This window comes from Stenella coeruleoalba (assembly GCF_951394435.1).
Source record: "Stenella coeruleoalba genome assembly, chromosome: 18".
NCBI classification, from domain to species: Eukaryota; Metazoa; Chordata; class Mammalia; order Artiodactyla; family Delphinidae; genus Stenella; species Stenella coeruleoalba.
The window spans coordinates 46,001,243-46,019,499 of record NC_137164.1 but is presented as its reverse complement, the minus strand read 5'-3'; the positions used below and the strand labels follow the sequence as shown (position 1 = coordinate 46,019,499).

The 18,257-nt window shown below is 37.1% G+C and overlaps 1 protein-coding gene across 4 annotated transcripts in view; it reads right to left on the bottom strand.

The window, feature by feature from the left end:
- The window catches only part of PIBF1 (progesterone immunomodulatory binding factor 1), a 212,324-nt gene that overhangs the window by 139,918 nt on the left and 54,149 nt on the right, over positions 1–18,257 (bottom strand). The gene's annotated exons all lie outside the window — the stretch shown is intronic.

The window sequence follows — 18,257 nt, the reverse complement described above, 5'->3', positions numbered from 1 at the left end:
TAAAATGTTATAATGAGGGATATAGAGATCACAGGAATCCAAATGGAAATGAAGTTTGGGACAAAAGCAGGAGAACAGCTAAACTGATAGACCCTGGGTCTCACATGGAGAGGAAGGAAAGAGAAGGGAACACAAAAGGACTGAGATTAGGAGAAAGTAAGGGACAAAGGACTTGAAGTCCTGATAAGATAACTAACAGATTAAGTGGAAGTGGTTATACAGGCAAGATGGAAAACTAGAGATTGCTGTCAGAGAACAGTGATTCAGAGGTAGAGTAGTGTCTTCAGTCCTGGAATTTTAGTTCATAAGATGCAAGGTGTGACATTAGAGTAGCTATATGAAAGAGCTGAGATGAAGGTCAATACTCATGCAGGGCTCAAGGAAGTATGAGGTCAGACTATGAGTCATCCACTTACAGTGCTGATGACAGCAGGAACTGAAATTGACAGAAGATACATTGAGTGACAGTTAAGGGGAATGTCCAAAAGGTGGAAGGTAACAATAGTGAGTAATTAGGACTGATACAGACAGATATGGGCCCTCAAAGATCAAATCCTGTTTGTTTTTTAATCAAAGTGGAAGTTTGAATCAAGAAAAATACCAACAGTAACTCTTCTTTCAGAGTCACTTAATTTTTTTTGAAAATCCTCTTCTCTAACAGTTATAACATAAATAAATTTGGAGTATAACATAAATGATTGTGCTCACTTAATCCCTACAAATCCTTGATGTTATACTTTCTAAGCTGCTCTACAGCTGAATAAACTGAAGTTTAGAGGGCTTAAATCTCTAGGCCCAAGTCACACAGCTGAAGTGTTAAAGCCATAATTTGAGCCCAGCTATGTCTTACTCCAATGTAAGTGTTTTTTACATCACATCAACCTATCTCCCATAAAGAACTGGATTGGATATTAGATTTGGTTTTTATTACTGATGGAGAATGTCAGTAGGGAGCCATGAAAATCCACACAGTTTGAGTAAATCTATCTAATAACTATTAGGTAGAAATATTTAGTGGTCATACTTGCTGTGGCAGTGCTCAAAGTCATCTTTTGTATGGTGATGCTAACAACAATTTTAAAACTTAGAATATGTCAGCCAATAGAGATTCATCAGTAAAATAGCTTATGAGCCAGAAATAAAATAATTTAAAAAAACTGGAATATAGATAACTCTTATTAAAAAGAAAATAACTTTTGTACACTATTATCTAAGTGCAGGTACATTTTAAGTTAGATATCACAAAATAGCAAGTCATTATTTTCTGATATCATCCTGACTGCAAAGACCTTCAGAAATATTCTACTATTCTCAAATTAACTGAAACATGAAATTTTTAATTTTATAGATAGAATGAAGTTCTCAAAGTATATTAAACATTTATATATTTTTCATCCCTAGAGAATCTATATATTTTAGTCAGTAAACCATCCAAAATTGGTCACAACTTTCATTTCTCAAATACTATAGCCTTATTATTCTATAAGTTATTTCAGTTGCAAAATTCCAAGTAGATACATTTACAGTACTAATTAATCATGAATGCTTAGCTGGTAGATGGCAAAGCTTCAGTCCCTAACTATATATATTTTCTTTACTGCAAAAATGGGCAACAGAAATAAAAGCAAATATGGTAATTAGACTTACCATGGTGATCATTTTGAAATGTATAGAACTATGGAATCACTATGCTGTGGAACAGGAACTAACATAGTATTGTAGGTCATTATACCTCAGAAACAAACAAACAAACTCAGAAATAAAGATCAGATCTGTGGTTACCAGAGGTGGGGATGGGGGGAGGGGGAATTGGATAAAGGGGGTCAAAAGGTACATACTTCCAGTTATAAGGTAAATAACTACTAGGGATGTCACGCACAACATGATGAAAACAATGAACACTGTTGTATGTTACATACGAAAGGTGTTAAGAGAGTAAATCTTAAAAGTTCTCACTGTGAGGCAAAAATTTTTCTATTTCTTTAATTTTGTATCTCTGTGAGATGATGGATGTTTGCTAAACTTCTTGTGGTCATCACTTCATGATGTATGTAAGTTAAATCATTACGCTGGATGCCTGAAACTATACAGTGCTGCGTGTCAATTGTATTTCAAAACTGGAAGAGAAAGAAAAAAGAAAGAAAGGAAGGATGGAAGGAAGGGGGAAAGGAGGAAAGAAAGGAAGAAAGAAGAAAAAGAAAGAAAGAAAGAAAGAAGGGAGGGAGGGAGGGAAGAAAGTAAGGAAGAAACAGAGAAAGAAATAAAACCCAGAATAAACAAACATTAGGGCTTATGAAAGGAGGTGTCATTAGAAGATACCAGGGCATTCACCATGCTACAATCTACACCATCCGGTTAACTATAATTAGTGCTATATTTAGGCATGAACAAAATTCTATGGCCACAAAGAAGAGGAGTTGATTATTTTTAACTGGAGGAACAGATGAGTGAATGATGGGAAGACGTGTAAGTTGGGGCTTGAAGGACCAATAAATAAAGGTAATTCAAAAAGAGAAAAACTGAAATGAATGGGAGAAAATGCTAGAAGCTGAAGTTTCTACCAGTAGATCCTCTCATAGGTGCTTGCTGGTAAGATTTCCGTGTAAACTGTTCTTTTTTTTTTTTTATATAAATGTATTTATTTGTTCATTTATTTTTGGCTGCGTTGGGTCTTCGTTGAGGTGCGCGGGCTTCTCATTGCAGTAGCTTCTCTTGTTGAGGAGCACGGGCTCTAGGTGCGTGGGCTTTAGTAGCTGTGGCTTGCGGGTTCTAGAGCTCAGGCTCAGTAGTTGTGGCGCATGAGCTTAGTTGCTCCGCAGCATGTGGGATCTTCCTGGACCAGGGCTCGAACCTGTGTGCCCTGCGCTGGCAGGTGGATTCTTAGCCACTGTGCCACTGGGGAAGTCCCTGTAAACGGTTCTTATCAGGTAACATATCTTCCACATCCTGTCACAACCTGCATACTTCAGTAAGAAGCAGCACAATTCCTTTTAACATAAAGATTAGAAATACTTCCTTTAATATTATTAATTGACTTTTAATGTTTCAAATTAAGTTTGAGAAAAAGAAACTGAGCGATTCTTCCACTGACAATAACAGTAATAGCAAACACAGAGTACTCACCCTGTGCTAGGAACTTTGCTAGGCAGTGTACACATAATAACTCTTTTTTTTTTTTTTTTTTTTGCAGTACACGGGCCTCTCACTGTTGTGGCCTCTCCCGTTGAGGAGCACAGGCTCCGGACGCGCAGGCTCAGAGGCCATGGCTCACAGGCCCAGCAGCTCCGCGGCATGTAGGATCTTCCCGGACTGGGGCACGAACCCGTGTCCCCTGCATCGGCAGGCAGACTCTCAACCACTGCACCACCAGGGAAGCCCATATAATAACTCATTTAATCTTCATGACAACTGCAAAAAGTGTAGGTTGTATCATTATCTCCATTTTACGAAGAAGACTGAAACACAGAGAAGTTAAGTATTTGCCTACAACAGTCACGTGGCAAGTAAGCTATGGAGCCCAAATTTGAACCAAAAGCATATGGTGCTAGAGTCTATGCTCTCCATCATACTAGGCTGCCTCTCTGAAGAGTCCCCTTGTTTCACAGAAATCTTCTCCTTGGGAAATTCTGTCATTATGAGATTTATGTTACATGATTATCTCCTAACAAAAATAGATGTTAAATCAAAAACAATTCTTGGAAGAATTGTGAATATATTATACACTTGTTTTTCTGGCCCATGCTCTTTGAAACTCAGACTGGTTTGATAAAACACTAGATGGATTGATTCCTGTCACAGATAAAACCATAACTGCCATATAACTAATAAACTATCCATTTAAAAATGTTAAATGCATTAGAAAATGTAACAGAAATACAATTACAGAACAAATAGCAGGAATTCAAATGTTCTTCAAAAGACAAACTATAAAAATTGACAGCATGAACAAGCTAATGGAGCTAAACTTTTAAAAGTCCAAACCGAGTATATAATCAAAAGTAATCACAACAGAGAAAGATGCTGGGAGTTGGCCAACGTTATAACAAATGTTTTAAAATATAAAAATTCAAATATCTAATCCCTAGAAATGCTTTTTAGAAAGCTAACATTTTGGGCTTCCCTGGTGGCGCAGTGGCTGAAGAGTCCGCCTGCCGATGCAGGGGACACGGGCTCGTGCCCTGGTCCGGGAAGATCCCACATGCCGCGGAGCGGCTAGGCCCGTGAGCCATGGCTGCTGAGCCTGCGTGTCCGGAGCCTGTGCTCCACAATGGGAGAAGCCACAACAGTGAGAAGCCCGGGTACCACAAAAAAAAAAAAAAAAAAAAAAAAAAAGAAAGCTAACATTTGATTCCCAAAATTTTTTCATAATCCTTTCATGTTGTTTCTTACTAACTCCATCTCCATAACACACATAGATCTCTCCCCATCCATCCTATATTTGTGTGTGTGGGGTGGATTGAGAGGAAAGACGTCAGAAAAAGGAAAAGAAACCTTATCAATCCTATGTAAAATGCAAAAGAAAAGTGAGTTTCGTAGTATTATCACTAGTGTCCAAATAATATATTTTTTAACTTAGGCATGTCTTAGAGTGAAAGGGGTGCTATTAATAATTACGCTACAGAAATAGGCATAAACCAGAACTTTTGTGGAAAAACAACTGGGAGATATCACTTAAATTATCACATTCAAACAAGAAACTTAAAGAGTTAAGTTCTTGATGATTTCTCCAATAAAAGGATTTACTGAAAACCCCAGTACAAAACATACAATATCATCAGATTTCTGTACAGGAAGGAATATATTTCCTTCCTACTAGAAGACCAATTTCATGGTACCAATAGGTCAAATCAGAATAGATCCTTGAAAAGTGGAAGGAAAATGTGAGAAAAATGAGAAAAACTTCAGGAACCCTTAAAATTCTAACAGGAACAAATCAGAATTTGGCAATGCCAAGAGCATGTGTTAGCCTGAATAAACATCACAAATGCCTCAGAACCTGAAATTTACTAAAGATAAACAGTGAAAAAACAGGGTTGTCAGCAGAGCTTAGCAGTTACAACTAAGCAACCCATTCTCCTCCTTCTGCCCCCATGTAAAAATATTTTTGGTCAATAAAAGTGAACATATTTTTTCCAGTTGGAACAAAAAGGGACTTACACAGGCTGTTTATATGGCAACCTTACATACAGGAAAAGCATCTGAATTAATCTCTTCTACCTTCAGATTCTTCTTCCCGGACAAAACATAAAACTGTCCATTTGCATTTGATTTTAAGACGGCATGACAGGGCTTCCCTGGTGGCACAGTGGTTGAGAGTCCGCCTGCCAATGCAGGGGACACGGGTTCGTGCCCTGGTCTGGGAAGATCCCACATACCGCGGAGCGGCTGGGCCCGTAAGCCGTGGCCGCTGAGCCTGTGCGTCTGGACCTGTGCTCTGCAACAGGAGAGGCCACAACAGTGATAGGCCCGCGTACCGCAAAAAAAAAAAAAAAAAAGATGTCATGACAAAAGCCCAGGACCAGATGGCTTCACAGGCGAATTCTACCAAACACTTAGAGAAGAGCTAACACCTATCCTTCTCAAACTCTTCCAAAACATAGCAGAGGGAGGAACACTCCCAAACGCATTCTACGAGGCCACCATCACCCTGATACCAAAACCAGACAAAGATGTCACAAAGAAAGAAAACTACAGGCCAATATCACTAATGAACAAAGATGCAAAAATCCTCAACAAAATACTAGCAAACAGAATCCAACAGCATATTAAAAGGATGGATCATACACCACGATCAAGTGGGGTTTATCCCAGGAGTGCAAGGATTCTTCAATATATGCAAATCAATCAATGTGATACACCATATTAACAAATTGAAGGAGAAAAACCATATGATCATCTCAATCGATGCAGAGAAAGCTTTCGACAAAATTCAATACCCATTTATGATAAAAACCCTGCAGAAAGTAGGCATAGAGGGAACTTTCCTCAACATAATAAAGGCCATATATGACAAACCCACAGCCAACATCGTCCTCAATGGTGAAAAACTGAAACCATTTCCACTAAGATCAGGAACAAGACAGGTTGCCCACTCTCACCACTATTATTCAACATAGTTTGGGAAGTTTTAGACACAGCAATCACAGAAGAAAAGGAAATAAAAGGAATCCAAATCGGAAAAGAAGAAGTAAAGCTGTCACTGTTTGCAGATGACATGATACTATACATAGAGAATCCTAAAGATGCTACCAGAAAACTACTAGAACTAATCAATGAATCTGGTAAAGTAGCAGGATACAAAATTAATGCACACAAATCTCTGGCATTCCTATACACTAATGATGAAAAATCTGAAAGTGAAATCAAGAAAACACTCCCATTTACCATTGCAACAAAAAGAATAAAATATCTAGGAATAAACCTACCTAAAGAGACAAAAGACCTGTATGCAGAAAATTATAACACCCTGATCAAAGAAATTAAAGATGATACAAATAGATGGAGAGGTATACCATGTTCTTGGATTGGAAGAATCAACATTGTGAAAATGACTCTACTACACAAAGCAATCTACAGATTCAATGTAATCCCTATCAAACTACCACTGGCATTTTTCACAGAACTAGAACAAAAAATTTCACAATTTGTATGGAAATGCAAAAGACCCCGAATAGCCAAAGCAATCTTGAGAAAGAAAAATGGAGCTGGAGGAATCAGGCTCCCTGACTTCAGGCTATACTACAAAGCTACAGTAATCAAGACAGTATGGTACCGGTACAAAAACAGAAAGATCAATGGAACAGGATAGAAAGCCCAGATTTAAACCCACACACATATGGTCACCTTATCTTTGATAAAGGAGGCAGGAATGTACAATGGAGAAAGGACAGCCTCTTCAATAAGTGGTGCTGGGAAAACTGGACAGGTACATGTAAAAGTATGAGATTAGATCACTCCCTAACACCATACACAAAAATAAGCTCAAAATGGATTAAAGACCTAAATGTAAGGCCAGAAACTATCAAACTCTTAGAGGAAAACATAGGCAGAACACTCTATGACATAAATCACAGTAAGATCCTTTTTGACCCACCTCCTAGAGAAATGGAAATAAAAACAAAAATAAACAAATGGGACCTAATGAAACTTCAAAGCTTTTGCACAGCAAAGGAAACCATAAACAAGACCAATAGACAACCCTCAGAATGGGAGAAAATATTTGCAAATGAAGCAACTGATAAAGGATTAATTTCCAAAATTTACAAGCAGCTCATGCAGCTCAATAACAAAAAAACAAACAACCCAATCCAAAAATGGGCAGAAGACCTAAATAGACATTTCTCCAAAGAAGATATACAGACTGCCAACAAACACATGAAAGAATGCTCAACATCATTAATCATTAAAGAAATGCAAGTCAAAACTACAATGAGATATCATCTCACACCAGTCAGAATGGCCATCATCAAAAAATCTAGAAACAATAAAAGCTGGAGAGGGTGTGGAGAAAAGGGAACACTCTTGCACTGCTGGTGGGAATGTGAATTGGTTCAGCCACTATGGAGAACAGTACGGAGGTTCCTTAAAAAACTACAAATAGAACTACCATATGACCCAGCAATCCCACTACTGGGCATATACCCTGAGAAAACCATAATTGAAAAAGAGTCATGTACCGCAATGTTCATTGCAGCTCTATTTACAATAGCCAGGAGATGGAAACAACCTGAGTGTCCATCATCGGATGAATGGATAAAGAAGATGTGGCACATATATACAATGGAATATTACTCAGCCATAAAAAGAAACGAAATTGAGCTATTTGTAATGAGGTGGATAGACCTAGAGTCTGTCATACAGAGTGAAGTAAGTCAGAAAGAGAAAGACAAATACCATATGCTAACACACATATATGGAATATAAGAAAAAAAATGTCATGAAGAACCTAGGGGTAAGACAGGAACAAAGACACAGACCTACTGGAGAACAGACTTGAGGATATGGGGAGGGGGAAGGGTGAGCTGTGACAGGGCGAGAGAGAGGCATGGACATATATACACTAACAAACATAAGGTAGATAGCTAGTGGGAAGCAGCCGCATGGCACAGGGATATCGGCTCGGTGCTTTGTGACCGCCTGGAGGGGTGGAATAGGGAGGGGGGAAGGGAGGGAGATGCAAGAGGGAAGAGATATGGGAACATATGTATATGTATAACTGATTCACTTTGTTATAGAGCAGAAACTAATACACCATTGTAAAGCAATTATACCCCAATAAAGATGTTAAAAAAATTAAAAAACTACAATGAGAGAACATCTCACACCGGTCAGAATCGCCATCATCAAAAAATCTACAAACAATAAATGCTGGAGAGGGTGTGGAGAAAAGGGAACCCTCTTGCACTGTTGGTGGAAATGTAAATTGATACAGCCACTATGGAGAACAGTATGGAGGTTCCTTAAAAAAGTACAAATAGAACTACCATACGACCCAGCAATCCCACTACTGGGCATGTACCCTGAGAAAACCATAATTCAAAAAGAGTCATGTACCAAAATGTTCATTGCAGCGCTATTTACAATAGCCAGGACATGGAAGCAACCTAAGTATCCATCAACAGATGAATGGATAAAGAAGATGTGGCACATATATACAATGGAATATTACTCAGCCATGAAAAGAAACGAAATTGAGTTATTTGTAGTGAGATGGATGGACCTAGAGTCTGTCATACAGAGTGAAGTAAGTCAGAAAGAGAAAAACAAATACCGTATGCTAACAGATATATATGGAATCTAAGAAAAAAAAAAAGGTCATGAAGAACCTAGGGGCAAGATGGGAATAAAGACACAGACCGACTAGAGAATGGACTTGAGGATATGGGGAGGGGGAAGGGTAAGCTGTGACAAAGTGAAGGAGTGGCATGGACACATATACACTACCAAACGAAAAATAGATAGCTAGTGGGAAGCAGCCGCATAGCACAGGGAGATCAGCTCGGTGCTTTGTGACCACCTAGAGGGGTGGGATAGGGAGGGTGGGAGGGAGGGAGATGCAAGAGGGAAGAGATATGGGAACATATGTACATGTATAACTGATTCACTTTGTTATAAAGCAGAAACTAACACACCATTGTAAAGCAATTATACTCCAATGAAGATTTAAAAAAAAGGTGGCATGAAATAAAAGAATTCCAAGTGGATTATCTTTCATTATTTAATCAATGACTGATAATTTTTCCTTTAATATAGTTGAAAAGTGAATGAATAGGACATGAAAAAAACAACAAAGTATAAATTTTATGTAACGATTTCTTGGGGGAAGTTACGCATTTTAAGAGTGGAAAATTTTTGAGATTACTGTTAAATGAAGAAGCTACATTTTCCTATCCTTTTACTTTAGTTGGTGCTCAAGCACATTTTTTTTTCATTTTATAGATATGAAAACTTCAGCCAAAAGTAAATAAATGATTTTTTTAATTATAAAAAGAAGGTAAGCACCAAAATGCAAAACACTTTGAAATCCATTAATGTGTTGAGGTTTAACAAGTAGCTGATGGAATAAAATGTAATATATTGAAATGAAACTAGGTGACTCTGGTGGATGGTTAATTGAGGTACTACAAATGTCAGTCACCATGCTTGGTTCTGATCAAATCCATCTCATTATAAATTTTGTGCAGCTTTTCATTTCATCTAAAGCAACAGTCTGATTTCTCAAAAGTAGGAGCAATTCATTCTTCCATTCAACAAATATTTATTGAGCACTTACAACAGACCAGACAGTGGTACCTGGGAATCCAACCGTGAACAACAGAGGAAAATCCGTGCTCACGTGGAGATTGCATTCTAGTAGGAAAGAAACCAAATGCATGTCCGTAGGTCCTAAGTGCTCTGGAGAAAAGTGAAGCAGAGAAGGGGCTAACGGGTGTGGGCTAGTAGGTGTGGGAGGAGTGGGGGGCCTTCACAATTTTAAACAGGGTGGTCAAGAAAGATGGGAGAGAGCAGATGACATCTGAAGATGTGGAGAAAGAGAGGAGACAGGGCTGCAGGGTATCCAGAAGTGGTGGTTAAGCTGTGGGAACTGTAAATACAAAAGACCTGAGGTGGGAAACACGCCACTGTTAAAGGAACAGGAGGCAGTGTGATTGAGTGAGTGAGTAGAACAGAGTAGTAAAATGAGGGTGGGAATGCTGGGCACAGATGAGGTAGCATCACAGGCCATTTTAATCACTTAAACTTTGACAGAGTGAGATGGAGTGCCTTTTTATCTGAGCAGAGGAGTGATCCAATTTGACCTACTGTTTAACAGGAACACAGAAGGAAGCTGGGGGACCACTTAAGTGGCTCTTGTAATCAGAGCAAGAGATAATGATAACTTAGACCAAGGTAGTATTTACTGATGATAAAAGATCAATCAAGAGATAATGATAACTTGGACCAAGGTAGTATTTATTGATGATAAAAGATCAATAAATTCTGAAGACACAATCAAAAGGATCTGCTAATGAATAACATATGGAATATGAAAAAGATGTTGAAGATGACCTCAAGGTTCTTGGCCTGAGCAAGAAGACTAGAGCTGTCCTTAATCGCACTGGGTCAGACTGAGGCAGAGCAAGGTTGGAGGGACAGAAGTTTGCATGTGGACATGTTAAATTTAAGACGTTTATTAGATAACCAAGTGGAAATGTCACGGAGGCAGCTGCAAAAGACGTCAAGGAGACAGGAAAGACCAGTAAAGATGCCAGTGAGGAAGGGGAACAGTCAAAGTGTGGGATCCTGGAAGCCATTAAAGAGAGTGTGTTTCCAGGAGTAGGGAGTGATCAACTATATTCAATATCGCTGTGGTCAAGCAAGGTAAGAAGAGAACCTGACCACTAGACTTTTTGGGAACATAGGCTCTGGGGGCTGTGATAAGAACAGCTTTTTTTGACTGGTATGGAGGCAAAGTTTGGTAGTGGAATTTTAAAAATGAGGGTAAGGAATGAGTATATAAACTCTGCAGGAATCTGGTCACAAAGGGGAGCAAAGAAACGGGGCAGTGGCTGGAGGGGGAAGTGGAGATAAAAGAGGCTTTTTAAAAAGGGGAGAAATAATATGTTTATACATGGCAGACGGGAAAACTGTCAATATAGGAGACATAGAGGAGAATTTCTGGAGTGTGTCCTTATATAGCAAGAGGGGATGGGCTCTAGTTATAAGTGCAGAGTAGTGTCTGAGAGGCAGACCTTGTCAAAAAATTATACCATTTTATAGAAAAATGAAGGCCTCTTCCCTAATTTTCAAAATTACAAATGCTTTTACTGCTTTTATAAAGTTCTAATAATCCGCACTCAGTCCTCAAGTGTGAAGCAGGGTTTGCAAACTCTCTTAAAAGACCGAGTTTCTTTTCTAAAAACATTACCACTAAAATTAGAGTTTCTTTCTTTTTTTAAAAAAATAAATTTATTTATCTTATTCATTTATTTTTGGCTGTGTTGGGTCTTCGTTGCTGCATGTGGGCTTTCTCTAGTTGTGGTGAGTGGGGGCTACTCTTTGTTGCAGTGCGCAGGCTTCTCACTGCGGTGGCTTCCCTTGTTGCAGAGCATGGGCTCTAGGCGTGCGGGTTTCAGTAGTTGTGGCACACAGGCTCAGTAGTTGTGGCTCGCGGGCTCTGGAGCACAGGCTCAGTCGTTGTGGCACACGGGCTTAGTTGCTCCGCAGCACGTGGGATCTTCCCGGACCAGGGCTCAAACCCGTGTCCCCTGCATTGGCAGGTGGATTCTAACCACTGTGCCACCAGGGAAGTCCAAAATTAGAGTTTCAATAAGAAATCTTTTGTCAATTTTCATAGCCTTGCCCAGTAAGATGGGAGTCTGCATTACACTGCAGAGTCAGAGCTACCTAGTTTCACCAGTTAAAAAGTCTATGATCATAGACAAATCACAGCCTCTCAGGGTCTCAGCTTCCACATTTGTAAAATGGTGATACTAATACCTACAACCTCATAAACTGTCCCATTTAATTCTCTCTATAACGTATGTGATACATCTATTTATGTATACTCAATAAATAGTAGTTATTGTTAGTATGTTATCTAAATATGAAAATCTAGGGGAGGGGTGAGATAGGAGTATGGGATTAAAAGACACAAACTACTATGTGTAAAATAAATAAGCCATAAGGACATATTGTACAGCACAGGGAATTATAGTCATGATTTTGTAATAACTTTAAATGGTGTATAATCCATAAAAATACTGAATCACTATGCTACACACCTGAAACTAATATAATATTGTGAATCAACTATACTTCAATACAAAATTTTTAAAATATGAAAATCTAAATTAAAAATATGAAGGTATTCACTTAGAGAATGATAATTAGGGCAATGTTTCCCAAGATTTTTTATTGTATATAAAGAAAATTATAATATTTCTAAGAGTACCATGGGGAAAACAGAGAAAACTGCTGGAGAAGCTTCATCACCTTAAGGTCCCTTCTTGCCTCAGGGCCTTACCTGAGAAGTGAGGGGAGTTGTATCTGGGGCACAGTAGAGAAAATTTTCTAGTTATAAACTATGTGATCTTACTGTTGAAAGAAATTGAAAAAGACACAAATAAATGGAGAAATGTTCCGTGCTCATGGATTGAAAGAATTAACATTGTCAAAATGTCCTTATTATCTAAAGCAATCTACAGGTTCAATGTAATCTCTATCAAAATCTCAAGATACTTTTCACAGAAATAGAACAAAACTTTCTAAAATTTATATGGAACCACAAAATACCCTGAATAAACAAAGCAATTGTGAGAAAAAGGAACAAAGCTGCAGGCATCACACTCCCTGGTTTCAAACTATAGTACAAAGCAACAGTAATCAAAACAGCAGGGTACTGGCAGAGAAACAGATACATAGATCAATGGAACAGAATAGAGAGCCCAGAAATAAACCCACACATATGGACAATTAATTTACGACAAAGGAGCAAAGAACATACAGTGGAGAAAGGATAGTCTCTCCAATAAATCGTGTTGGGAAAACTGGACAGCCACATGCAAAAACATGAAACTAGACAACTATCCCACACCATACACAAAATTTACTCAAAATGGGTTAAAGACTTGAATGTAAGACCTGAAACCATAAAACTCTTAGAAAAAAACATAGCCAGTATGCTCTTTGACATCAATTTTAACAATATTTTTCTAGATATGTCTTCTCAGGCAAGGGAAACAAAGGCAAAAAGAAACAAATGAATTACATCAAATTAAAAAGCTTCTGCACAGCAAAGGAAACCATTAATAACTCAACAATGACCCTAATGAATGAGAGAAGATGTCTGTAAATGATATATGCAATAAGGGGTTTATATCCAAAATACATAAAGAACCCATACAGCTCAACAACAAAAGCGACCTGATTAAAAAATGGGCAGAGGAGATTAACAGACATTTTTTAAGGAAGACAAACAGATGCCCAACAGGCACGTGAAAAGATGTTCAAAACCACCAATTAATAAGGAAATGCAAATCAAAACCACAGTGAGCTATCACCTTCACCTGACAGAATGGCTATTAACAAAAAGGCAAGAAATAACATGTGTTGAAGAGGATCTAGAGAAAAGGGAACCCTTATACACTATTGGTGGGAATGTAAATTGGTGCAGCCACTATAACACAGTATGGAGATTCCTCAAAAAATTAAGAATAGAACTACCATATGATCCAGCTACCCCACTTTTGGGTATATAGTCCAAGAACAAGAAAACACTAATCTGAAAAGATATCCACACCCCTATGTTCACTGTGGCATTATTTACAATAGCCAAGATATGGAAACAATCTAAGCCTATCAACAGATGAATGGATAAAGAAGGTGTGGCATATATATATATATATCACACGCACACACACACACACACACACACACACACACACACAATGGAATACTACTCAGCAATAAAGAAAGATGAAATCTGCCATGTGTGACAACATGGTTGGACCTTGAGGGTATTATGCTAAGTGAAATATGTCAGATGGAGGAAGACAAATATCGTAAGATCTAACTCATATGTGGAATATGAAAAACTGATAAATAAATAAAAACAAAATAATGAACAAACCAAACAACACGTAGATACAGAGAACGGAGTGGTGGTGGGAAGGGGAAGGGGAAGGCAAAATGGGTAAAGGTGATTAACTGTATGATTACAGGTGAAAAATAAAATTTTGGTGATGAGCATGTTGTAGGGTATACAGAAGTAGAAATACAATGCTGTACACATGAAACTTATTTAATGTTATAAATCAATGTTACCTCATAAATAATAATAAAATAAGTAATAATAAAATTTAAAATTTCTTAATGAATAATAGACAAACAAATAAACCATGTGATCTTAGAGAATTACTTTGGGGCTTGATCAGAGCTGCCATATCTGTAAAACATCAGGAATTAAGTGTTATCTTCCTTCTCAATCTTGTCTACAACCTTGAGTTAATGGCCGTGCCTAACAATCCATCTCTCTGAGACCAGGAAAGCAGAAGAGGTGGAGTTATTCTGGTCCACTTCCTGTCAATAACCAGGTCTTGTCAATTCTACTACATAAATAATCTTTAAATTCAGCTCTTATTCCATTTCTCATCTTCACTTAAACTTTGCAACTGTCTCCCAACCAATCTTTCTGCCCCCATGTCCTTTTCAACCATAATCCACCTCACACTGCAACCATGGTTACAAAAGATGAATATATCATGCCACCCTTTTACTGTAAAACCTCCCCACATAAACTGACAACAGGACATTTTAAAATCTGACCCTTCCCTTTACCAGCCTCCCTCACCACCCTATGAATGATACAATGAAGGAAAATCTAAGTTTTTGCATAACCCGAACTGTCCTTGCTTCATACCTGGAACACCCTATACACCTTGAAATTCTTAAATATTATTAATTAAAAAGTGAACGCATGTGTAATCACCTATAGGCATAAAGAATATAGTTGACAATAAAAGACAGCTAACAATAAAATTTCATTTACAATTATTTGAGAAGTTAAGATACTGAGTTATGGCTTTATCTGTAAAGCCATATACTTTCAGAATAGTCTAGCTGAAAAGATAAAGTAGAATATTCTTAAGTTTTTTCATAAAAGAACTTTAAAAATTATACAGATATCTGGTAGGATATGAATGAAAGAAGTTTGTTTAAGCACTAATGAGGACATATATTTCTTAAATCATGAATGGAACCTCTGTACACTAGTTCCAATTCACCTATTGTAATGCATTAGGTATACTCAACTAACCTTTGTAAATAAACTTAGATTCAAGATTCAAAAGTGTTTACTATCACTCTGAGATTCTATGCATATTTTAAGTTTACGTCATTAAGCTTCTTCTTGAGTACTTTTGGAGGATGATAAACTGTGGTCAAGATAGCTTTTCTTCATACGGTGGGAAAATTAAATCACTAAAGCAATACTAATTGTTACATTTAAAAACATATTTTTGATCCCTTTTCCCTACTGCCTTCCCCCTTTCAAATAACTGTAGAGCAATTTGAATCTCCATATTCTGTGCAGTATAAAGAGTATAATGAATATCTCTAACAAACTCATCCTTACCCTTTTTACAGCATTACTATGAGGCTAGCTCTTTCTGTGTTTATAATAATGAGACTATTTATAATAATGAGCCTTTCTTAGGTAAAGGTAGTTTTACTTTCTGAGAAAACAATCAGCTGAATTTATCTCCTCTTATTTCATTATCTCACAGTATTAATCAGGAACAAATAAGTTCGCCATCTTATGCAAAAATTTGGATTGAAACAAATGGCATGCAGACTCTCTGTCTATATTGTCTCATTCAACAAAAGTGGTTAAATGCCACGGAGATCAATACTTAAGAATAATTATATATTTTCTAATAGTGCCTTTCAGTGACAATAAACAATTCCATAACGTTACCAGTTTTCTTTTATATAATGCTCATTTTACTTAAATTGTCCACACAATGGATAAAATAATTTTTTAAAGTATTTCTCATAAGCAAAAGGTATCTAAATAACTACCATTTACATACAGATTTATAATTTATACTGTACTTTTTACACATATTATCTCATTTAGACCTTACAGATCACCCTGTGAAAGAGTATTATGAGCTCATTTTATAAAAGAGAAAATTAAACTTCAGCGATATTAAGTGACATATTCACTCAGCTAGTAAGTGGCAGAGCCAAGATTTAAGTTTAGTCTCATTCCAAATCTCTTTCATAATATACTCCCTGTTCAGGGAATAATGCTTTTCTTCCAAATGTGCAAGACGGTCCTACTATGTAAGAAGTTTTTTATACAATAAATCTCACCACCATAGTGAGTTTTACTCATTATTTCCCACAGCTCCAAAATATCATTTTAAAGCAACTATATATAAAGTACAGAAAAAGACAAGAAACCTAACTCATAGACTGAGCCAAAGCATACATACACATTATAATCCCAACTATAGTATTTTGGATGTACCCAAATACCCAAGTTCTTTCTTTGCTTATCTCTGCCTTTCCTTAGGTCTTTATCTCTTCTCTTCCTCTTCCTTCTCAACCCCTTAACTTCACAAACTACTGGTATGACTGACTGCAGGGGCAGATACCAAGATTGCATGGCATGAGTTCCATCTTTCTTTTCCACATCTAAGAGGAGAAAATAAAAGGCACTCTCTCTCTCTTTTCTTAAAGCAGTAAAATTACTTTATTAAATCTCAACCCTTGAGTACATATCTTTTTTTTTCTTTTCCACTATGGTTTATTACAGGATATTGAATATAGTTCCCTGTGATATACAGTAGGACCTTGTTGTTTATCTATTTTATGTAACAGTAGTTTGTATCTGCTAATCCCAAACTCCCAATTTATCCCTCCCCCACTCCCTTTCCCCTTTGGTAACCATAAGTTTGTTTTCTATGTTTGTGAGTCTACTTCTGTTTTGTAAATAAGTTCATTTGTATCATATTTTAGAGTCTACATATAAGTGATATCATATGTTATCTGTCTTTCTCTTTCTGGCTTACTTCACTTAGTGTGATAATCTCTAGGTCATCCATGTTGAAATGGCATTATTTCATTCTTTTTTATGGCTGAGTAGTATTTCACTGTATACATATACCACATCTTCTTTACCCATTTATCTGTCTATGGGCATTTAGATTGCTTCCATGTCTTGGCTATTGTAAATAGAGTTGCTATGAACATTTGGGTGCATATATCTTTTTGAATTAGAGTTTTCTCCAGATATATGCCCAGGAGTGGGATTGCTGGATCGTATGGCAACTCCATTTTTAGTTTTTTAAGGAACCTCCATTCTGTTTTCCATAGTAGCTACACCAATTTACATTCCCACCAATAGTGTAGGAGGGTTTCTTTTTCTCCACACCCTCTCTGTCACTTGTTATTTGTAGACTTTTTAATGATGGCCATTCTGACCGGTGTGAGGTGATACCTCACTAAAGTTTTGATTTGCATTTCTCTAATAATGAGCAATGTTGAGCATCTTTTCATGTGTCTATTAGCCATCTGTATGTCTTCTTTGGAGAAATGTCTATTTAGGTCTTCTGCCAATTTCTTGATTGGGTTGTTTGCTTTTCTGTTATTGAGTTGTATGCGCTGAGTGTATATTTTGGAAATGAAGCCTTGTATCGCATGCAAATATTTTCTCCCATTCCATACATTGTCTTTTCATTTTGTTTATGGTTTCCTTTGTTGTGCAAAAGTTTGTAAGTTTGATTAGGTCCCATTTGTTTAGTTTTGCTTTTATGTCTACTGACTTGGGAAACTGACCTAAGAAAACATTGCTATGATTTATGTCAGAGAATGTTATGCCTATGTTCTCTTCTAGGAGTTTTATGGTGTCATGTCGTATATTTAAGTCTTTAAAAAGGTACTCTCTTAATATCCCCCAACGTATAGAAAGCAAACCAAAGGCAAAATATATTTCTCTAATCTTATTATTTAACTTTATCCTAAAAATGTTTATTGGCCAAGAGGCAAGGAGACTAAGTACCAATATGCCAGTGTAAGTACTTTATCCATTTTAATTCATATTGTAACAGCATACTTTGCTAAAATAAAACTGACACAATTAAACGTGTAAGTCCAAAGCACATGATTAATTTGCTCAGACACAAAGATATCTAAATGTGTACACTTGTGTTTTCTGAATCTCATGTTTCATAACAAGGAATACTAAAATCCGTTCCTTAATTATTTTAAGT